Genomic DNA, 5,910 nt, shown 5'->3' on the forward strand with positions numbered 1-5,910 from the left:
TTCCAGATCAGGACTAGCCTCCCTGGCACTCTTCCCTCTACCCCGCTTCCTAACTGTCACCCAGCTTCCTACTTCACCATCCTGCAGCTCCATCCTACCATCCCCCCCCTCATCTGTCCCATTGAGCGTCTGCTCCGTGAGCAGAAGACTCCTCTCCATATTGTCTATGGATCTCAGTGTTGCCAGCTGCACATTTAGAGTCAGAATCTGGGTTTCCAAATGCACAACGTGCTCACATCTCGCACAGCAGTATGCACCCTCGATCGGCTGCTCAAGGACTGCATACATGTGGCAAGATGTGCACTGGATGGCATTAACAATCATGGAGCACATTTCCTAATGGGGATTGCACCAGACAGAAAGTTGGAGCAGCACTGTTGACCCAGGTTCTGGAGCGGTCCTTCATCAGACAGCCACAGACCCGTCCCAGCCATCCTACAGCGCTGCAGCAAGTGGGCCTGCCACACTAACTGGAGACCAGGAAGCTGGTCCATCAGGTGTTCCCCTTTCCCAGTCCTCTGCCCCTTTTTTTGGGCTCCTCCCAGCAGCAGCAGAGGGCATCGGACAGGTCACTCATACCCGAGTTTTTGCACTTGAGCTCGGTTTTTTACAATGGACTCAAGGCTTTGGGTGACTGACTGGATACTGCCATTAGCCATATGAATACACATATCCAGGAGGTCACCAAAAGCCTTGACCAAGTAAAAGCCGACCTCCAGAGGCCAGCACATCAGTTTTTTTTAACCAAACTGAACAGGGCATGTCGGAACACCTTACTCCTGATCTCCAGCTTAGTGTCATGCAGGCCTGCAATGCTGCTTTTGTGCAGGCTATGCAGCAGAGTTGGTATTTTCAGCAGACAGTGGCAGCATATCCACCTGTGCCTACACTGTCACGCTTTACCTCTATGCCGACCTCTGCTGCATACCACTGCACGGCCGGACACCACCACAGCACCACCACCATGCCGAGTGCTGTTGGACAGCCCACTGCCACCACCATGACAACTGCTGCTCCTGCTTGGACCTCCTCCACTGCCGCCACCATGGCATGGCTTTCCGCTCCACCACCACCACAATGCAGCAAGACCCAGGCATGGCCTTCCGCTCTACGAGCACTATGGACTGTGATATGGCTGCCCGCTCTACGAGCACAATGGACCCTGGCATGGCCTTCCGCTCTACGAGCACTATGGACTGTGATATGGCTGCCCACTCTACGAGCACAATGGACCCTGGCATGGCCTTCCGCTCTACGAGCACTATGGACTGTGATATGGCTGCCCACTCTACGAGCACAATGGTCCCTGGCATGGCCTTCCGCTCTACAAGCACTATGGACTGTGATATGGCTGCCCACTCTACGAGCACAATGGACCCTGGCATGGCCTTCCGCTCTACGAGCACTATGGACTGTGATATGGCTGCCCACTCTACGAGCACAATGGTCCCTGGCATGGCCTTCCGCTCTACAAGCACTATGGACTGTGATATGGCTGCCCACTCTACGAGCACAATGGACCCTGGCATGGCCTTCCGCTCTACGAGCACTATGGACTGTGATATGGCTGCCCACTCTACGAGCACAATGGTCCCTGGCATGGCCTTCCGCTCTACAAGCACTATGGACTGTGATATGGCTGCCCACTCTACGAGCACAATGGACCCTGGCATGGCCTTCCGCTCTACAAGCACTATGGACTGTGATATGGCTGCCCACTCTACGAGCACAATGGACCCTGGCATGGCTGCACGCTCTACGAGCACTATGGACTGTGATATGGCTGCCTGCTCTACGAGCACAATGGACCCTGGCATGGCTGCATGCTCTACAAGCACAGTGCAGCCGGACCCTGACAGGTCACCCACCACGACCATGCCATGACAAATGAGCCCACCGAGGCTTCCCAGAACACATAGATCCCAGTTAGGGAAAAAAAATAAAAAACTGCGTACTATCAGTATTCCTCCCCCCTCACCTCCCAGTGTGTCTGTAATGTCAGGTTTGTCTCACACTTCCAGTGCGTCTCAGACCTCTCATGTGTCAAGCCCCATCCCCAAACTACCAGACCCCACTAGTTTAATTACCCCTTCTCCTGCCACCCCTGCATCGTACACACTTAGCCAGGCCTCATAGCTTCACCCCCCCCCCCCATTTCCATCACTCTACCCCAAGCAGGCGCAGTTAAATAAAAATTTGGTTTATAAGAAAAGAAATAATATTGTTTTTTTGCCCCCAATTATGTGTGGTTAATTGTGTATTTCGCCGCCGGCAACACACACCGTGCGCCACTAACTTTATTTTTTGGCCACATCATAGCTCCAGTAGTTAGCAAGTAAAATACTGCAGCTTTGTGTGTCTTTAGTATAGAGATATGAGGTGGGCCAAAAAATTAATACTTGTATTTTCTCCATATCTCTTCCTTCTGCTTAGTCTGTGACTAGCGTTGCAGACTGAAGAGGAAATGGTGGCAATACAATGCCGAACTATACTCAACAGGTCAGGTGTCCAAAAACTCGTTAGTTAGGACACCTGACCTGGTGAGTAGAGAACTGCCTTGTATAACCTACATTTTCTCTTCTGTGTACGTAATCTATTACACACAAAGTGAAGGAACGATGGTGGTCATACAAGGCATATCTATGCTCACCTGCACAGGTGTCAGAAATAGTGAATTCATGAGGCTGTTCTATGTGCATCATGAATTCATTATTTCTGACACCTGACTTGATGAGTATAGATCTGTTTTGTATTGAACAGCCATCGTCTCTTCAGTCTGTGTCCAATGGATACTGCAGAACAGAATCAGGACGCAATGACGTCAACAACCTTACCACTAACAACCTGGCTGCCATCACACTAGCAGTATGTGGTCAGTATTTTACATCAGTATTTGTAAGCCAAAACCAGGAGTGGAACAATTACAGGAAAAGTATAATATTAACATATTTAGCACTTCTGCATTTATCACCCACTCCTGGTTTTGGCTTACAAATACGGATATAAAATACTGACCAAATACTGCTAGTGTTTGGGCAGCCTTGGTTTGTATAGGAAATACATAGGAGACACAGTCAAGATACCAAAAAATAAAGTTTATTAACAACAAATATTAGTAACATTTAAGAAAATAACTGGTACAGACCAAATCCCAACAAGACATTTACACAACATTGTCCTGCCATGACACACGTCCAATATCTGATTAAAAAAAGGCAGCAAATTGGTTCCGCATGTAGCTAACTTCAGCTGTTGACCGCAGCGGGTGATGCTGGTAATCTGGCAATGGGTTTCCAACTGGTTTATCCAGTTCAATGTTGGGCCGCTCCTTAGCCATTATGTAATTGTGCAGAACCACACAGGCTTTGACCACCTCGTCGACTGTCCATTTTTAGATTAATGGCTGATGCAAGAATGCACCATTTTGAGACTAGAATGCCAAAGGTACACTCTACTGTTCTTCGGGCCCTGGTCAGTCTGTAGTTAAAGATCCTTCAAGAGTGGTTCAAGTCCCGACTGGAATAGGGCTTCAGTAGATTTTCACACATCTGGAAGGCCTCATCCCCAACCATAACAAATGGCATCGGTGGACCTTGAATGTTGGGGAGAGGTTGTGGCCGTGGAAAATTAAAATTTTTGCCATACACACGGCGGCCAATATCCGAGATCTTAATAGTCTGGGAATCATTGCCACGGCCAAAAGCTCCAATGTCCACGGCGATGAAGCGACAGTCCGCATCGGCTATTGCCATGAGGACAACAGAAAAATATTTTTTATAATTGAAGTACTCCGATCCTGTTCTGGCTGGTTTGATAATGCAGATGTGCTTTCCATCCACCGCTCCCAAACAGTTGGGGAAATCACACACACTCCAGAATTTTTCAGCAATTTCAATCCACATGTCCGTGGTGGGTAGGGGTATAAACTCATCCCGGAGTATATTCCACAAAGCCCAGCAGGTGTCCGCAACTATTCTGGACAGGGTGGATATTCCAAGCCGGTATTGGAAGTGGAGGGATGATTAAACTCTCTCCGGTTGCAAGAAATCTGGAAGAAAATAAATAAAAAAAAGTTACAATCAATTCTATTTATGGTGTTGTTATGCTAAAGACAGAAAGGAAAATACAAAAAAAATACATGTCAGAACACCCAAAATCAGCACTGGCATTTGTTTAGAATTGTTACGTACCTTAATGTAACCAGCAGACGTTCCTCGGGTGGAATCGTTCTACGGAGCTGGGTGTCCTGTCTCCGTATGGCTCCTTGGACACGAGCAAGCAAATCCCGGAACGAGTCTTGCAACATCCTTGTATATTCCGGGAATTTGTCCGGGTTGGCATTAAGCTCGCCATACAGCTCTCACGTAGTTCGATAATGGGGTGTCTCCAAAAACGCCTACGATGTCTCCTTCTCCATCTTTCGCAATTTCTGTGTTGCTCCCAAGCAAACGCACAGGCAAGAAACAGCTTGATGCTTAAATCCAGGTTGAAATAAAAGCTCTCCATGCGAAGATCCACCATGACACAGGATACAGTAGCACACTTAAGATTTCAGCAGTCCTAGGGTCTATATAAAGATATCAAATAATACACGCCCTCTGTAGTCCCATTGACGGTGTCTGGTTATCTAGATTTTTCTCTTGTAAAATTTTCCACCATGCGCACAAAAAACGCAAATGCATGACAAAACGCATGGAAAAGCGTGAAAACACAGCATTTTATTAACCGCATGCGTTCCCGCATGCGTCTAAAAAACGGTGCGTTTGTACGTGTTTCTATGCGTTTTTTCCTGCACTTGTGGATGCGGATTAAACGCTGCGGATTCAAATGCAAATGTGAAACTAGCCCAAGATGGATTCTCTAAGCTATTGGTCAGAGTGAGTGGCAGGGAACAGAGGCGATGGTGCAGAAGAGTAGGTCTTGATGGACACGTGGTCAGGGCAGCAGCATATGCAGGACAAAAGACAAAAGTCGAGCAAGTAGCACAGATGAAACAGAGCTAGGTATGCAGATACACACAAAAATTTTGGATATACAGGCAATTTGGAACTAACAGCAGGGATGGATGCAATCTAGGGAAATGGTTAAATACAAGATTGCAGTGAAGTATTAAGGTACCGTCACACATAACGATATCGTTAAGCATATATGTTATGCTTTTTGTGACGTAGCAACGATATCGTTAAGGAAATCGTTATGTGTGACAGCGACCAACGATCAGGCCCCTGCTGGGAGATCGTTGGTCGCTGAGGAAAGTCCAGAACTTTATTTTGTCGCTGAATCTCCCGCTGACATCGCTGGATCGGCGTGTGTGACACCGATCCAGCGATGTCTTCACTGGTAACCAGGGTAAACATCGGGTTACTAAGCGCAGGGCCGCGCTTAGTAACCCGATGTTTACCCTGGTTACCATCGTAAACGTTAAAAAAACAAACACTACATACTTACCTTCAGCTGTCTGTCCCCGGTGCTCTGCTTCTCTGCACTCCTCCTGCATCCTGTGTCAGCGCCGGCCAGCACAGCGGTGACGTCACCGCTCTGCTTTCCGGCGCTGACAGTGCAGAGGAAAGCACAGCGCCGGAGGACAGACACGGAATGTATGTATGTAGTGTTTGTTTTTTTAACGTTTACGCTGGTAACCAGGGTAAACATCGGGTTACTAAGCGCGGCCCTGCGCTTAGTAACCCGATGTTTACCCTGGTTACCGGGGACCTCGGGATCGTTGGTCGCTGGAGAGCTGTCTGTGTGACAGCTCTCCAGCGACCAAACAGAGATGCTGCAGCGATCGACATCGTTGTCGGTATTGCTGCAGCATCGTTTAGTGTGACGGTACCTTTAGGAAACTTGCTTGCAGAGCGAGTCACACAAAAAGTAGAAATTTATTGGCAAGTTGGTAACTTGCTTGCAGAC

The 5,910-nt window shown here is 48.1% G+C and overlaps 1 long non-coding RNA gene across 1 annotated transcript; it reads right to left on the bottom strand.

The window, feature by feature from the left end:
• Nucleotides 1-3,074: 3,074 nt before the first annotated feature.
• Nucleotides 3,075-5,400, bottom strand: LOC138657560 (uncharacterized). The gene is made up of 2 exons (XR_011317062.1): nucleotides 4,191-5,400; nucleotides 3,075-4,048 (listed from the first exon to the last, which is right to left on the bottom strand). It is a non-coding gene; the product is annotated as an uncharacterized lncRNA (long non-coding RNA).
• Nucleotides 5,401-5,910: the final 510 nt, after the last annotated feature.

This window comes from Ranitomeya imitator, chromosome 1 (genome assembly GCF_032444005.1).
Source record: "Ranitomeya imitator isolate aRanImi1 chromosome 1, aRanImi1.pri, whole genome shotgun sequence".
Classification (NCBI taxonomy): domain Eukaryota; kingdom Metazoa; phylum Chordata; class Amphibia; order Anura; family Dendrobatidae; genus Ranitomeya; species Ranitomeya imitator.